Source organism: Canis lupus, chromosome 12, assembly GCF_048164855.1.
Source record: "Canis lupus baileyi chromosome 12, mCanLup2.hap1, whole genome shotgun sequence".
NCBI classification, from domain to species: domain Eukaryota; kingdom Metazoa; phylum Chordata; class Mammalia; order Carnivora; family Canidae; genus Canis; species Canis lupus.
This window is the reverse complement of record NC_132849.1, coordinates 65,019,340-65,037,817: the sequence shown is the minus strand read 5'-3', so window position 1 is coordinate 65,037,817 and position 18,478 is coordinate 65,019,340.

The window sequence follows — 18,478 nt, the reverse complement described above, 5'->3', positions numbered from 1 at the left end:
GACTTATGTCCAAGTGTGGGTAGCTTTCCCAGAAATATTGTTTTAATATTTGACGAGCCAACAGCCTAAGGGCTGCAGACGAGCTCCAGGTGGACCCCGAGCAACCCAGTGAGGAGGGCCCTCAGCCCCGTGAGGTCCCCGCTGTCTGCACCTTCACTGTCTGCTGATGCGGCCTACGGGAATTTGTGTCTGAAGAGAGAGCTTTGTTTTCAGTGAGATGATAATAAAAACACAATTACGAAATACTGTCACTGTGCATGTAAAACACGTGGAGAAGCCAAACACAACAGGGACCCAGCCAAGTGCAGCCGTCTGGCCATGACCCCTAAGAATGCCAAAGACAGACTCAGGCCTTAACGGCATGTTCAAGCAGCACGGAAAAACATGCAAACTTTTCTGTAAAAGCTCTGCAAAAAATTCAAATGCATTTCTGCATTTGTTTATTTTGAAATCATTTGATACTTACAGAAAATGTGCAAACTAATACCTAGATTCCCCCATATGCGTCTTCCTCTCGTGCTAATACCTTACGTGATCACTGTACAATCACCTAAGCCGTTACCCTTGTCACAGATTTTAGTTGGCTGTCGTGTCTTTCCTCTGTGGTCCTCAGTGTCCCAGGGTCCAGCCACGGGCCTCCCTGGGGTCTCCCTGTGTGAGCCGACAGCTTCTCCCCGGCTCTCGAGAGAAGCGGGTTCTGGTGCAGACTGTCCCTCTTCCCTTACCTTTGTGACCAAGCGTGTTGACTGACCCACTACACGCGTTCCTGCATTTTGGGGTCTGCAAGCGTCTTGAGAACCATGAGCTCATACCGATGCCCCTGACCCTGCTCCCACCCTGCTCTCACCATGCTCCCATCCCGGCTCTCCCTCTGGAGACGTGGGCTCCCCTGCACTCCCACCCTTGGGCTCACGTCGCTGCTCACCCGGAAGACAGCGGGTGCCCTGTGTGCATTTCCGCCAATTTTCTGTCACTTTCGGGCTCTTTGGTTCTGTTTAAAGTGGTGTTTTATTTACATGGTGGCCTTCTGAGGACCTCTGGGGAGCTGGGTGGAAACCGCTCTGAGCAGGTGCACTGGTGTCGCCCCCTCCCAGGGGATTGGCCCCAGGCTGACCCTGGGCTCCAGGCAGGACCCAGCCTGACCCCAGGTCCTCCCAAGTCGGACCCGTGTCACCTGCTGGCACCCCAGGCATGAAGACGCTTGCGTCTGTGGGTCCACCTTTGGCCGGGGTCAAGGGCGGCTCTGAGCCTGGCCGAGCCTGCAAGGCCCCGTCTGGCGCCTGGGGAAGGTGGGCCCACGTGGCCTCCAGACCCACGGGAGCAGGGGGGCTTCTCCAGGCCCCAGGGGGGCCGCGGAGCTCCCTGGGCCACGTCCCCTGGGCATGGGGGAGGCGGGCTGCGGCCACACCCCTGGAAAGCACTCAAACCCTCTGTTTTTACCGAGGGTCAGAGGTTTTCCGTGAATAAATGCTTCTCAGCTTGTTTTATGCTTATGGCTAATTTTTGGAGTTCAGAAATGGTTGTTTTTGACAATTTTATCAAGCTTTTTCATTGCTTTTTTGGAGAGAGAATCATGCGAAGCTTCTTACTCTGCCTTTTTGCTAGTCCCCGGCCAACACAAAAATGTTTTCTTTCCTTTGCCTAAAATAGATATTTCGCCAAAGATTGACTGTGAGTGAGGGGCACGGACATTCTTAAACGCCCATGTTTGCTTTTTTAACCGACTCCTTTGCCACTCTAATTTAGCCCGTTCGGCTGTGGGGAGGGGAGAAAATGCTGACTTATTTATACCCTGGTTGAATTATATCCTAGGAGGCTTGGCCTGTGCTCTAGCTTATAAAGATACTTGGAGGGATCCCTGGGTGGCGCAGCGGTTTGGCGCCTGCCTTTGGCCCAGGGCGTGATCCTGGAGACCCGGGATCGAATCCCACGTCGGGCTCCGGTGCATGGAGCCTGCTTCTCCCTCTGCCTGTGTCTCTGCCTCTCTCTCTCTCTCTCTCTCACTGTGTGCCTATCATAAATAAAAAAAATAAAAATAAAATAAAATAAAAAAAAAAAAAAAAAAAGGATACTTGGAGACTGAAGTATCACTTTTCGTTGTGATCCCTGCCAAATTTGCTTAATCTAAGAACATGATAATCAAGACTTTTACAGTGAGACCCAACATGCTAATGAGGTTCTGAGTCACAATAGGCCTGGGAAGGCCGATTATTACTCTGACTCCCAGGGTTTGGATCACAGGGCAGCGTCGCATTCCTCAGATTATGGTTGTGCTATAAGCCTCCCAACTTCAACTTGAGTGGAATTAAATCAGCAATCTGTTGCCTCGACTGTACATCGCGTTGTTTGAGTCGTGGCTGGGACAGGATCAAACCCGGGCCCCGACCGGCAGACTGACTTATGCAGTCCGTCTGTGTGGAATCTGCTGCCCTGGCGGCCTCTGTCTCCGTGATGCTCGCTGTAAGGCTCACCTGAATCACGGGCATTTGCCGTTTTTCCCTAAAGGTGGGTGTTGACGTGGCCTGCGTGTTATTTCCCAACCAAAGATCATTTTAGAAGAGAATTCTACTTTTTGGATGTTAAGCCATTCTCCAAATTCAACTCACATGACCTAAACATCACAATTATTTTGCCTCTTCCCATTATTAAAGTCTCATTAGTTTATAATCAAAATCAAGAACGTGTTTTAAAAAATCCTTCTGTTTCCAAAAGCCTCTCAAAAGCTCTGTTTCCAAGAACAAAGGAGCATTCCTTTGCTGAACTATGTCATTTCATAATGTCTAGAAACAGAGCAGAGAAGGACTATTCACTCACTACTGCCGCCTGGGTTGAGAAAATATTTATCACATATTGAAAATATGTCAATTTGAAATATTTTATGTGACTTCCTATGTAATTGAGAATGTACACTCTGCTCTTAACGTGCCCGACATGCTCCCCGTCATGTTCAATCTTCGCCTGCTTCCCGCGGCGGGGATGTTTCCGTGCGCCCAACAGCCCATGGGTTGTTATTGTTGTGAAACAACATCCATGATGGAAACTATCCACGTGCAGGGTTCATCCTACACACGACGATGCACATATCAGGGCGTGAGTGGAAACGAAGCCTAGAAAATAGCTTTTCTTTGGTTTTATCCATATTACCAAAAATCAGACTGTAACAAGCAGATGATTTTGGTACTGAAGTCCTTGAATATTTATCTATACTTCGTAGCTCATGCCTATGTTTTGCATAATCTACACAACGTAGATTTTTATTAAAAGACTGCCTTTTTTGTCTTACCCTAACTAATACCATTTCTGAGACAATGTGTTTGGTGTGACATTTCTGTATTCTAAACACTGACACCGTAACCCTTGAACGTGTCGATCCAGACCTCCAGGTGCAAGGTCACTGAATCGGTGAGCACCCCCTTTCCCCTCTGGGAAATCACTGGGAAGCCACAGGACAGGGGCTCGGGCAGCTTTAATAACCGAGGAAACCCCATTGTCAACATAACAGGCAGCAGGTGGGATCTGCAGATGCCCGATGGATTCTGGGCAATGTCCAGTGGAACCGGCGTCAGGCCGCCGTGCGGGGCGAAGCCAGGGCAGGGGTGGGGGAGCCACGGCCCACTTGCTGGTGGCGAGGTCTGCGGTAGCAGCTGTCCTCACACGGCGGGGACACGGGTGTGCATGGGGCTCAGGAAGCCCCCGCGCACAAAGCAGGAGTCGTGCAAACCATGTGAGCAACAGCACAGCTCCTCCCACCTCACGGAAGCCCTGGAGAGGCCTGGCAACCCCCCATTCAACGATCGGGAGCTCAGAGGAGAAGGGAAACTCCTAATAAAGGGGGCAGGAGGCAGGGACACTTGGAAGGAACCACGAAGTGAAGTAGCATCGAAAATTCTTTCCAGGGGCGGCCCAGGGGGCTCAGCAGTCTAGTGCTGCCATCAGCCCAGGGAGTGATCCTGGAGACCCGGGGTTGAGTCCCGCGTCGGGCTCCCTGCATGGAGCCTGCTTCTCCCTCTGCCTGTGTCTCTGCCTCTCTCTGTGTCTCTGTTTCTCATGAATAAATAAATACAATCTTTAAAAATAGATAAATAAAATAAAATTCTTTCCAATAGATTGGTATCACGACTAACATTTCATCAACTATAAAAGTCAATACAATAGTTGCTATAGTAAAAAAAAGATCATAAAGCAGAAAAGCAAACTCTTTTTTTTTTTTTTTTTTAGTTTAAACAGCCAACCTTTATTCTCTCACAGTTCTGATGGCTAGAAGTCTGAAATTAAGGTGTTGACAAGGTTGGTTCCTTCTGGAGACTTGAAGGGACAATGCATGGTTCCATCCCCTTTTCTAGTTTCTGGCAATTCTTTTTTTTTTTTTTTTTTGGTATATTTTTATTGGAGTTTGATTTGCCAACATATAGTATAACACCCAGTGCTCATCTCACCAAGTGCCCCCCTCAGTGCCCGTCACCCAGTCACCCCTACCCCTCGCCCACCTCCCCTTCCACCACCCCTAGTTCATCTCCCAGAGTTAGGAGTCTCTCATGTTCTGTCTCCCTTTCTGATATTTCCCACTCATTTTCTCTCTTTTCCCCTTTACTCCCTTTCACTATTTTTTATCTTCCCCAAAAGAATGAGACCATATAATGTTTGTCCTTCTCTGATTGACTTACTTCACTCAGCATCATACCCTCCAGGTCCATCCACATCGAAGCAAATGGTGGGTACCCATCCTTTCTGATGGCTGAGGAATATCCCACTGTATACATGGACCACAGCTTCTCTATCCATCGTCTGTCGATGGACACCGAGGCTCCTTCCACAGTCTGGCTACTGTGGACATTGCTGCTGTGAACATTGGGGTGCAGGTGTCTCAGTTAGAAAAGCAAACTCTTAAGGAAGAGATGCTGCGATAGCAGAGAAGGTGAAGCATGAGTGCACAGAAATCAGAAAAGTAGCTTCCCCTCCAACAGGGCAGCAAACGCAGAAGCAGCATCAGTGTGACGAAGCCTCTCAGGAAACTCAGTAGAAAGAAGAAAATTTAGAGACAGTGAGTCAGGCTTCAAACTCTTCGTGATTGTGTGGATCAGAAATGGAGACCCAAGAGGGCCTCAGAAGCAACACTGACCTGGCCCAGAGAAGGGGCCCAAGGGGCCGACAGGGCTGGGGTCCTGCTGGGTGGGCCTCGCCCGAGCACCCGACCCGCACTGGACTCCAGGGGAAGCCGTGAGCCGCATACCAACAGAGGACAGACAGCTGGCCGTGGCGCCCAGGCTGGCGGGAGACCCCTAGTCACTTGAACCTGCAAACGGTTACATGTTGCCTCAAGAATAAGTGAGAAGAGCTCTGCACTCAGAAGGAAACGGAGGGGCCTCGCTCATGTGGATGGACTTGGGGTCCAGGCTCTCACCACCCACATGCGCCATGGAGCCTTTGGGTGGAAAGGACTTCTGGACTCAGAGCCCCCAGGCTGTCCACAGGAACGGATACTCCCTGGGGCTCTGCAACCTGAAGCCAAGGCACAAACCATTGCCAGGAAATTGATCTGTCTGCTATCAAACACCCCAAAACCAGCACAGGAACAAGGCATTGATTTTAAGAAACAGCAAAGAACCGAACAAAGCAAGGGACTCACAAAGGACCTCAGTACTGGAGTTGCCAGACAGGAGGCGTGAAATCACATGGTTACACGCATGCAGCAGAGCTGGAACATCCTAGCTAGGACAACAGACGATAAAGAAGGGAGGCCTGTTTGAAAATTCAGCTAGTAAGACATCAATAAATAAAAGTGTTAAGAATTGAAATTTGGGGGGATCCCTGGGTGGCTCAGCATTTGAGCGTCTGCCTTCAGCCCAGGGTGTGATCCTGGAGACCTGGGATCAAGTCCTGCGTCAGGCTCCCTGCATGGAGCCTGCTTCTCCCTCTGCCTGTGTCTCTGCCTCTCTCTCTCTCTCTCTGTGTCTCTCATGAATAAATAAATAAAATCTTAAAAAAAAAAAAGTAAAAGAAAAAGAACTGAAATTTAAAACTTGATGGTGCCTTAAGCAGCAGAGTGGCCACAATTGAAGATGAATAGGAAACGAAAGTATATGTCTGAATACGTTACCCAAACTACAGTCTGATGAGCCCAAGAGATGGAAAGACGCCGGAGTCTGAGAAGCGTGGCCACCGGGAGGAGGCTGGCGCTCCCTGGGAGCTCAAGCGGAAGGGACGGAAGGGAGACCACGGCAAAACTTTAAAGAAGTTTGCTCAGGGTTTTTTCAGAATTGTTGAAAGTGCCGTCCTTGGGTCCGGGGAGCCCATTGTGTTCCTATTACCAGAGAAGGAAAGAGTCAACACTGAAAATAAACAAACAACAAGAATTTCGCTCCATCCATTCTCACCATATATAAAAATGATTGCAAATGGATCACAGACCTAACTATAAAACCACAACCTGTAGCGCTTCAGGAAAACACTGGAGAAACTCTCCGAGGCTGAGGGTTTGGCAAAGGCCTCTCAGATTCGCCAAAGAAAACTTGATGATGTGGACTTCATAAAATCAAGAGAGCTGCCCTCTGAAACACACGGTGAAGAGAAAGAAAACACAAGCCACAGACAAAGAGAAAGTACTTGTAAATCGTAGATCTGACGGTATCCAAAACACATAAAGAAATTGCAGAGCACAATAACGAGAAACAAACCAAAAGTGGGGAAAACACGGACCTGGAGAACTTACGGAGAAAGCTGCATGAAGGGCCGAGGAGCACACGTGAGATGCGCGAGCGGGCGTGGAAGCAAGGGACACCCTTGCTGTGTGTGTGGAGCTGCACACCCCTCAGAGTGGCCGCCGCCCCCGCAGGCCTGTCTCGTGGGAGCAGAACCCCGAGCGTCCCACGCAGAGCCACGTGCAGAGAGGCGGTAGCACCCTCGGTCTTGTCCCATCATAGCCAATAGGCAGAGAGGGTGTCTGTGGCCCAGGGTGGAAAGTGCGCGGCCCGGGGCAGGACCTGCAGGGGAGAAACCTGGAGTCACGCTGAACCGGCGTGGTCAGGCCCCAGAGTGCTCGTCACGGAGCGCAGCTGGGCGGTTGCCTGGGGAGGAGGGGTCAGAGAGGGCAGCAGGAGGGGTGCTGGAAGCTTGGGGAGTCCCCCGGGCCCGGCCTCGCCTCTGCTGCACCCCTGCCCTGGCTGCACCTGCCCAGGAGCTCTCTGCACACCCCTTCCTCCCCTGGCACGGTCCTCCACAGCCCCCGCCCGAGGTCCACTCGCTCCTATTCCTTAATTGTGTCGATGCTGCATACTTATTCTAGATATATTTTTATTTTTATTATTTATGTTTTACTTTTTTTTGAAGATTTTATTTATTTACTCATGAGAGAGGCAGAGACCCAGGCAGAGGGAGAAGCAGCCTCCCTGCAGGGAGCCCGATGTGGGACTCGATCCCAGGACCCCGGGGTCATGCCCTGGGCAGAAGGCAGCCGCTCAACCCCTGAGCCACCCGGACGCCCCTAGATATATTTTTATTTATTTATATTATAAACATTTTAAACATCTTTTAAAAATATCTCTGTTTATTTTATCTACTGTGCGCCTTTCCTGAGAGGAACGAAGCTTCACGAAGACATTTCTTGGCGCACTGTCCCCAGGGCCCCCAACAGGGCTGGACGCATGGTCGGCACGAACTGGATGCTCACCGAGAGATGGAAAACTGCGTCAGCGCAGGGGCCGCACCCGGTCCGTCCGGAAGGCCCCCGCTGGGGCGAGGGAGGGCACTGGGGGCGCCTGAGCCCCTTGGAGCCCTGCCTGCCCGCGCCTCCTGCCAATCCACGAGGAGAAGCTCCGATGCATTTAATTCTGCATTTCCGTGTCTCTTATTCTTTGCTGCTACCTGCAGTGGCCAAATTATTCAAGCACAATTTTTCACTATTCCGAAGGTGTAGCTCTGCGAGAGTGTGCAGGGCGCTGTGCAACGAGACGAGTGCCACAGGGTGCGCTGAGCGTGGTCAGAGACCGCACAGGAGCAGAGAAAACCTGCCCAAGACAGGCTGAGGCAGGAGAAGATGCCAGAAGGGCAGCAGGAGCTGGGTCCTGAGACAAAGAGCGCCTCTCCCCAGATCCCTGGTGTGGGAGGCGGCCTCTGCCACAGGACCCCGCGGGTGTCTGGGCGCTGGGTCCCCCCATCCAGCCTCGGAAGGTGGGGTGCAAACTCGGAGCAGTGTCCCAGGCGCGGGGCCTTGGGCCTGAGGCCCTGGGCTGTTTCCCTCGAACCCCGGGGGCCCCCCACCTGCACCCACCGCCGCAGACCTGCCCCGCGGTGCGCCCTGGCCTGCGGGCCGCTGCATGGACAGGCGGACAGGTGCCCGCAGGGGCGGGAGGGCCGGGCCAGAGGGACGTGTGACCCCCGCGCGCCCTCAAGGAGACAGTCCGGGACCCTGAGCCGCCCTCGTCCCCGCGGGGCTGGTCGCGATGGGGATGGGCCTCGGGCTCTGCTCTGCGGCCCTCGACAGAGGCCTGCGGGTTTTCTGGGGGAGCCCACCTGGGCTGTGGGTGCGCGGGGGCCTCGGCCTCCCCGGCTCAGGGATTCGAGCCCACGGCGGCTTCTGCTCGGAGACCCTCCTGCACACCTGCGGGCGCCGCCCTCCCGTCCTTCTCCGTTTGTCCCCGCAGTGTCCTTGCCCCGGGAGGCCACAGTGTCCTGCCCCCCCCGCCCCCCGACGCAGTGTTATTTTGTTTATCTAATGTCATTGTAGCCGTTGCTGTTTTAGCTCTTGGAATTGCGCCTCCCTCACTGGGGCAGCCCCGTTCACCGCAGCATCCCCAGGACACAGGATGCCCAGCAAGTGAGGTGCCCAGAAAAGTTTCCCCACTAACACAGTGAGTCCTCCTTGGAATCTGTTTCCATTTGACTTGTTGATGAGGAAAAACTGCCAAAGAGCAAAGAAAAAGCACCCAGGCCCTTACCCCACGAGTCCTAGGCCCCTGGCAGCCATAATCAGCCGAGGGTTCCGGCTGGGGCTGCCCAGACCAGGTGGGCAAAGGACCTCCCTTCAGGAGCTTTGGGCCCAGCCAGGGTGGGACCGTTCGGGCCGAGGCCTCAGTCCCCGGTGGCACCATCAGGTAGAGGAAGGAACCCACAGGAAAGAACCCCGGGAAGGCCTGGGGCCCGCAGACCCGTATTCCAAGGAGGTTGTGGGGCCGGATGGAGAGGAAGCAGTCCGTGGGCATCTGCACGCGCTGGGCCACCTGCTACGGCCACACACTTAGGAGTAGAACCCAACTGCTCCTTCCTTTTCAATACATCTCGTCCAAATATCCGTGTAAGCGAACAGGTGGAGATGCTGGTGAAGCCAGTGCATTGGGATCTTTCGGTGGCAAAGAGACTGGTAGCTGCTCACAGTTGAGCTCCTGCTCAAGAGCTCTCCCTTACTGAAGCCACATGAAGGACAGACACGTGGCCTCTGCTCACCCACTCCTCCTCACAGACCTGCAAAGCAGGTATTTTCGGGGGGCAGAGTGGATTTCTAAGCCATTGTAGCGAGTACTTTGCGAAGCACGGGGTGCGGTGGGCTAACCCCCCAGAGTCCACCGTCTGCCCACAGAACCATGTCGAAGGAAGTGAGGCACCTGGCCTCCGGCCCGTTCTCCCATTTCAAGGTTCTGGAAAAGGACAGTCACATGATAAGTTTCACGAGAGCCAGATTTTAGGTTGGCCTCGGTTTCAGGGAGAGTGATCTGACTTCGGGGGAAGACAGATCCCATGCCCTCGGCTCGGCCGTTCTCACCTCTGGGAGCAGAAGGGGGCTCCGCTGGCTGCTCGTTTGAACCTGCCTGTTGTCTCCCTCACCTGACTTGCTGCAGTTAGTTATTTTGTTGGAGATGTTTTCAGGAAGTTCTGTGGCCTCATTTTAACTTTCCTGGAAGCAGTTAAGGTAAAACCATATTTAAATAAAATTAAGATGGTTCTGCAAAAAAGAAGGAGCCTGGTGATATTGGAAACATTTAGGAGCATGTATGACACTCTTTGTGGACGTCTGCAGCTCTGACAGCGCGCGATGCTGCTTGGAAGCCTCCCCACCCGAGTGGGAACTTGGGCAATCTTGGTCAGCAAATAAGTAGGAAATTGAGAACGCTGAAACTTGGGAGAGCAATGGGAAATGCATGCTTTATACCACAGATGGCAAAGGAAAATTCACAAAGTGTTTAGTGCCTCCAGGTTGTGTGTGTTTTTTTTTTATAAGTATGTTTAATTCTAATTGAAACCTTGGATAAAGTTTCCAAATTGTAGGTAATATCGAAGAAATGCTCGTAAGGATGTTGGATGAGAAAAATGTGAATCTTTTAACAAAAGTTGACCTTTACTGAAGTCTAAAATGAAAACATCAGGGGCACCTGGGTGGTTTAGTTGGTGAAGCATCTGCCTTTGGCTCAGGTCGTGATCTCAGGATCCTGGGATCGAGTCCCACGTCAGGTTCCCTGCTCAGCGGGGCGTCTGCTTGTCCCTCTGCCCCTCCCCCTGCTCGTGCTCTCTCTCTCTCTCTCTCAAATATATAAAATCTTTTTAAAAAGAAGAAGAATCAAGAATGGCTCCTAGGGAACTCTGTGGCCTCAGGAAATGGATGAATGGAATCTCCATTGACTAAGCAGGAATGTTGAGGGAGGTCAGGCCTAGTAAAGGGGAAGCAAGAGTCTAGTGTTCGACAAATTAGGTTGGAGATACTATTACCTGCCCAAACAGAGCTGTCGAGTGTATGGTTGGAGGTGAATCTGGAGTTTAAGGAAGAAGTTAGAGGGACCAGGATGGTAACACAGGTGCCCGGAGCATAAAACTACTCCTAGAGGAGTCCCTCTGAGAGACATCCAGAAACGAGCCTGGTGGTCTTCCATTTTGGGTAACTAGGAAACACCCACATTGAAACAGGAAGGAAAGGCGGAGACACATTCTGACCACAAACCCTGCCCCCTGCCCAGCACCACGCAATCAAGGGGCAATGCCCACCTCCCGGCTTCTCCCTGAAGAGTGAAGGTTTCGGACGGAACATCGAGTGCCCCAACTTTAAGGCTGCCATCCAAGGGATGAGCTCCCAAGTCACTGCGCTCTGAAAGCCAATGCAGCTTACATTCACAAGTCCCAGGGGACTGTTGCAACCCAAGAAGCAGTTCTTAATGGGGGCACAAACACTCAGGGCATCTATGCCCCCAGGGCTCGGCTGGCAAACACCATGCCCCACAGTCCCCTTCCTGGAAGGGGCTGGACTGCACACTGTACAAGCTGCTCCCCGAGGGTCCAGCCTCTAATCAGCAGGCCCCGAGGTGCTGCCTGTGATCCCCCTGACCCCTGAGAAGCCAGTGCACACTTATCCTGCTTTCTTCCTCTGGCTTGTTACAATAATGAAACAAGGCATCTCCCTGGAAGACTGTTCACGCATCAGCCACCCCAGTTCTAAAGCTGCCATTCACGGGACGGACCCCCAGAGCACCTACCTCTGAGAGCCAGCAGGGCTGACATCCACGGGTCCCACAGGACTGTAGCGAACAAAGGAGTAGTTTTTAAATGGGCACAGGAGCCCCGCCCACCCCGCAGGAAGCCTCCAGGCCCAGTGCGAAGGTGGCAGGTAGAAAGGCTTATTGCCCAGTTTCTCCACAGAAAGAGATTAACTACACCCTTTCTCAGTGCTGCTGAGGGTCTAGCTGGCAACCAGCCTGCATCTAGGTGCTGACCAGAGGGTCTAGGGATCCTCCCCTTTGGAACACCCTGGTTGCGGCACGCCTTCAACTACCGGCAGCCACGAAGAGCAAAGTAGGTAGTTTGGACAACCACAAAGTTTTGGGGGCCCACCTGTAACTCAGGTCACAAGGTTCAACTCCTACCAAGAGCATCAAGACTGGCAGAGGGGACTGTATTATCTAATGTCCAGAAAGCAACACAGAGACTGGGAAAATGAAGGGTCAGGGGAATAAATCACAAAGAAAAGAACAAGATGGGGACGACTGGGTGGCTCAGCAGTAGAGCCTCTGCCCTGGGCTCTGGGGTCACACCCTGAGCCGAACGCTCAACCGCTGAGCCCCCCGGGACCCCTGATTACACACTTTTAAGTTGGTGGCTACAGACAAAGGAAGTGTCTAAAGGATTTTCATATGTTGAAGAGGACTCGGAGGTGCTGGAGTTGGGGCTCCTGTCAAGGTTAGGGTGCTTTCTGCCTCCAGCGAAGCATTAGCAGGAGGACACTTGGGAGTTCTTTGAGGACCATCACCCTCTGCCTGCCGCAGGGATTTGTCAACGGGCTGCAAGCTGTAAGGAAATTTAATGTTATCCACGTTTCTTTTGCCTTTGTTTTTCTCGTCATTCCTCCCTGAACAATTTTGACCCTTCAATCTTTAAGGTCACTGAGGTTGGCAGGTGTCTTGTGTAACTTCTTCCTGCTGAAAGGAGGCATAGAAACGTCCTCACCTGTGGGTCAGCATCGGTCTGGTTGGGGAGCTTCTATGTAGGATTGACCAATGGCCGAGGCAGCCAATCCCAGGTAGAAAACATAGACGAGCCTCCCTGAGTAGAAAGGCTTGGAGTCATAGCAGCGAAGGAGACTTGGTACCAGGTCAGGAGCCGCCAGAAAAGACAACAAAATAAGCTTAATATTATTATAAGAAAGAGAAGCTCAATAAAAAAAGGTCTTTTTTTGTTTTGTTTTGTCTTTTTGTTCTACAATTCATTTACTGAACTGGGACTAAAAAAGGCCTTTGACAGTTGACCCAAATTTCCCTTCAGTCCAGGAGTTTAACCAATGAATAGAGGAAAGAGAGAGGTCATTTAAAACCAATTTAGGTGTCCATGTCTTAGTAACCCTGTCACATTTTGTGGTGATCTGGAGTCTATACACAATGATCTGTTTTATTAAAAATAAAACCGTGAGCTGCAGTCAGGGTCTCCAGAGCCCTCCGGCTTCAGAGGGTCACCTTTTGAATTTCTGGGTGACTGCATGTCCTTTTTAGTTAAAGGGGCTGTTTTACGCTTGGCTAAAGCCTCTATTTGCAGTTTCACATCAATAAAGGTGGCTCCTTGCACAACACGGCTAAGGGAGAAAATCATCCACAAGCCCTGCTTATTCGATGCCTTGCCTTACCAGTATCCTAATTATGAGGAATCAGGCAAATGGGATAAGATTTGTGTGGGAACCTAGGCACCCCCGGGAGGAACATGCAGTCCGATCATAAGGAAAGTGGGGCCACCCGTGGTCTCCACAATGCCAGTCGACTCCACGGAGTGGGCTATGCTCTGGGTTCCAAGGAGTTATTTTTTCCTCTCAGCCACACAGAATTGATCAAGCTGAGAGCTGAGCTATACAATTATTGGGGAGTCCTATTTCCCAGCTGTTGAAATGATCATATGCCCATGGTTACTAATATGGCAATTTCTCTGAAGTTTACCTCTAGTTGTCTAACTTCGGTAAACAGTATTCATGCAAAGACAACCAAAACCAGGATTTAACATCCACAACAATTGCTATTGAAGTATAATTTTTCTCTCTAAAATCACCCTTATTTCCAGAGATAGCCAAATCAAATCTAATTTGTTTGAAAAACAAGTCCAATTTTAACAAATGTGGCCTAATTTTTTATGTGTGCCCAGAGAGAATAGTGATTGATCGTAGATATCCTTTAAAATCTGCTTTGCTAGAACATTTTCTAAGGAATCTGGATTGAACTTTTTATCAGCCTCTCCGGGTCTGAAGCCAAACCAAATATTTGTCGGCAGACTTGCCTGCACTACCTGTCGATTTGTGTGAATTCCTGTTCTCAAGTCCCCAAAATACCCCGAGGTTCCTGCACCTGCCAGGACGTGACATTCTTTACTCACCTGGTGAGGCCGCTGGGAACCGTAGCCTGTATCGGCCAACATCTCCAAGGGCTCCATGGCTCCAGGCTTCATCGAGTCCACCTCAGTTCCTCCAAGCTGTCTGGTCATGGCCAAGCCTAGGAATGTCTCTCAAATAGGACGTCGCTATCAAGGCCTTGGCAAAATAACCAGTGTTCCCAAAGGTGTCCTGTTAGGAGGAGAACAGGTTGTTGCTGAGCTTATGCAAATGACTGTAATTGCCCTGAAAGAAAGAATCCTCACTGAGACATTTTGAATTTCAGAGGGTTCAGGCAGAGGGAAAAGTTAAACACTTCCATTTACTCACAAAGGGATGTTTCTTCGTGGTTCTGTATATCATGGATGGTTGAAGAGGAAGTTTCCTTAATCTGGACAAGCAAACATTAGAGAACCAGCTGTGTTCCAAACAAGAGCCACAAAAACGACAATCATCTTCCTCAGTTCGTTTAGTTCCGTGTGACTAATTCTTACTCAGTGTGAATACAGCTTTTTTTAGCTAGTTGTGGAAATTCTTACTCAGTTCAGTCATTTATGATCTTGAAGCCATCAAAAACCTGTATTTGTCAAAAGCCCTTTTTATGAATCTCTTTGAAGATGATTCACATTTTGCAAGAGAATAAGAACAATAATTCTAAATGATGACTCAAAAGTGGACCTGGTTCAAGATCTGCTACGAAGACTTCATTATAACGCAGCCGACAAGGAAATTCCGTTATTTCTGTGCCACATAATGATCAGAATATCGAGCGATGGCCTTATACCAAAAGCTACGAGAACTTTAGGAATTGCATGTCATCTCTGGACCAGTTATAGCATTTACCCAAACAACATAGCCGAAGGTCTAGCGTTATTTTTATTTTTTATTTTTTTTATTTTTATTTATTTTTTTGTTAATAATAAATTTATTTTTTATCGGTGTTCAATTTGCCAACATACAGAATAACACCCAGTGCTCATCTATCATTATTTAACAGTAGTAACTTTAACATGCCAAACAAAAGGCCTAATCAGTCAAAAAAGACTTCATTTACATTTCAATTCCCAGAGAAGTTTGTTTAAAAACCTCAGATATTTATAAAATACAAGCCTAAATAGGATTACAGATCATTACAAAACTTAAAACTTGATTATTTATTTAACGAAAGTGGCAATAAGAGATTCCAAAGGCAAATACATAGGGTTATAGAGTACCTAGCCCTACGACCCAGCAATTGCCCTGCTGGGGATTTACCCCAAAGATACAGATGCAGTGAGACGCTGGGACACCTGCACCCCGATGTTTATAGCAGCAATGTCCACAATAGCCACACTGTGGAAGGAGCCTCGGTGTCCATCGAAAGATGATGGATAAAGAAGCTGTGGTCTAAAAAAAAAAAGAAGAAGAAGCTGTGGTCTATGTATACAACGGAATATTCCTCAGCCATTAGAAATGACAAATACCCACCATTTGCTTTGACGTGGAGGGACCTGGAGGGTATTATGCTGAGTGAAATAAGTCAATCGGAGAAGGACAAACATTATATGGTCTCATTCATTTGGGGAATATAAATAATAGTGAAAGGGAATAGAGGGGAAGGGAGAGGAAATATCAGAAATATCAGAAAGGGAGACAGAACACCAAGACTCCTAACTCTGGGAAACGAACTAGGGGTGGTGGAAGGGGAGGAGGGGGTGAATGGGTGGCACTGAGGGGGGCACTTGACGGGATGAGCACATCCTGTATGTTGGCAAATTGAACACCAATAAGAAATAAATTTATTATTAAAAAAATGATAAATAAAAAAAACAAAAAAAAACTAGCTTCCTTAATATTGAGAAGTTTTGTTTTTGTTTTGTTTAATATTGGGAAGTTTTAACTTTAACTCATCAAAGGCCTGATAAAGACAAAACTAAGTTTTGGTTTTCTGGACAGACAAAAGGAAAAAAAAAAAACACCTTTGCTTACATTTTCTTACCAAGAGCAGGCCACCCATTCGAGAAAACTTTGTTTTAACAGAGAGAAAAGCAGAATTTTAATCTTACACCAGTGAACTTTTAAAATCCACTCATTTCAACCTTACTTCTGACCACATAGGAAATCCCTCCCCAGAGATCCTCCTTTGTAAACCTACAACATTTTCATTCGGATTTTGATGTCAGCTCTTGCTCTCCAGAGGCCCAGTCTCATCTGAGGACAAACTCACTTTCCTTTACCCCCACACCACGTACCCCCGTTGCTTAGATCCTCCTCACGCACCTTCCGCTCCCTTCCATCAGCCTTTAAACGTCTCAAGTCCTTGTCGGGAGGCCGTGCAGTGCTACGGAAGATCAGTCCTCTCTGACTGGGTTTCTGCATTTAGCGGAATTTTAACTCTTAGGAATCATAGTGTCCAGTGAGCACTAGAGAGTAACCAATTGTGAACTGTCTGTTACACCAACATTCTTAGCAAATTTATGAATATATTTCATAATTTTTAGGAACATGCGTTTTCCATAGTATGACTTTTCAGTAAGACACAAGGCTTGTTTTCCAAGACTCGAATATCCTCGGCTTCTCTGAAGTAAGAAGTCAGAAGTACAAACCTGTGTGTAGTGATTATGGCTTTAGTATTTTTATCTCGTTTGGAAAAGACTTAGGTGGCCAGTGAGACCCAACGTAACATGCAAGCAGGACTTTAAAGTTCCAGGCTACTAAAGACTTTGAAAGCTTTCTTACAAATTACCCGTGAAAACCTTGAGGCGGACAAAATTAACCACCATTTCAAGTCGTCGTTTCGCTGACAACAGAGCCCAGGGACCTATTCAACCTTTAGTAATCTTGGTAGAATAAAAGTCTTGTATTTAATGCTGAGGACAGACACATCCGTCTTAATTAAACCAACAAATTCAACCATTAGGTTAAATACCAGATATGTGCCACCTGGGTCCCCTTAAAGGTCAATTTGTTCCCCTTTGTCAATTTTTACCTGGGGCACCAGTGGGAAAATCTCTAGAGATTTTTTTCCTCCTCGGAGGAGCAGGAGGCTGGGGGCTGCAGGTGGAGGCTCCTATGGGGTCCAGTCATGCAGGCCGCGCCCACGGTGCGGGGACAGGAGGAGGGGACGGCGAGGAGGGAGGCGCTGCCAGCGAGGCGGGAGGTGGGGAAAAGCCCGAAGGGCCGAGAAGGGGGCTCCGGGTTCCACAGCTCGTCAGCTCAGATGAGCAGACACATGGCTTTTACACCGACGGGTGCATATAGAGCATCCACGTCAGGCCCGGGGAGACGGGGAACTTCCCCGAAACTCCTTCAGTTTTGTGGGAATACTCCTCGGGGTCCCGTCCCCAGGTACGCTCACCCGAGAGTGGGCTCCAGTTGGCATGCCATTAACCCAAGAAACGAATGAGGGAGAAGCCCCCACAAGCAACGAGAGTTCCCTGGGTCTGGGGTCTGTCATAGGAGGAGCAGAGGCAGTCAGCATCCCCTTTATAGGGACGACCGTGTTTCCTCCAGCCCCCTGGGTTTATTAGGAGGACGAGGCCTGTTTAGACAATCAAACACTCCATCCGGAGGGGTTTCGTAGCCTGCTTAGCAGCCAGACACATTCTGCAAGGGGCCCTCCGGTTGGGGTCCTGATTTAGGGCCTGATTTAGGGCCGTGAGTGCCTGCACACAGCACATCCCAGTCCATTTGCCCGGTTTCCTGTCAAATACATCTGATAGATTGGATTGAAGTTTAATGTCTCATTAATGGGCCATTTTTCCTCGTTTCCTAAGGGGTGCCAGCCGTGCAGTGTTACAGAAGGGCGGGCGCCCCTTAAGCCTTGCCTTCTGAATTGCTCCCAGTGGGTTAAATCTCATCCCAGGGAGAGTCCTAGGGAACCGAGAAGAAACCCAGAAGGTCTGTGCCCGTGCACATCCACGCTACCTGTCCCCAGGCCCGGATTCCCAGGTGGTGACCCCCGCGGGGTATGTCAGGGGGTCCTGGTGTCCCAGCAGCTGGAGGCATTCGGGGCGGGGGTGGTGGCTGTGATCCCCGCCCTCCCAGGCCCCGCAGGATGTGACGTGGGGCAGACCCTGCTTCCCTTCTCACCCCAGGCTACAAACGGTACCGGGAGGGGATCAAAATACCGTGCTGGGAAGAACTTGCCATTTTTAACCCATGGAAAACCCTAGAAAAGTGTTACAGAGGGAAATCACCCAATTTTGTGACTTAATTAGCAGAGGACATTGACGGAAAACCGTGCAGATAGAAACCCGTCACGGGCTCAGCGACTTCCATCGCAGGTGGTCCCTCGGCCCACCCGCCTCCCTGGGACTTCCCATTGGGCACCGGTGTCAGCGGCTCCGGGTGGGTCTGTGGCCAGAGTGGCTACACCAGGGAGGGGGAGGGGCCGTCGGACCCAGGAGGGAACCTCCCGCCGAGTCTTCGATTGGCAGCCGGCCTGCTCGGGGTTGCTTCAGGCCCACCACAGACAACTTTGTGTAAGAAAAAGAGTAAAGGGGGGCATCAGGTTTCTGGGGTTTAATAATAACTAGGTGCCAGCCCAGGGCAGGCTTCTGCTCCTCCTGCAGGGGGGCCGCCGCGGACTGCAGCCTGAGCCACCGGCAGGAAAGTGTCCCCAGAAGGCCGCACTCCCCAAGGGCCCCCGAAATGAAAACAGAGGAAGAGAGGTTTGCA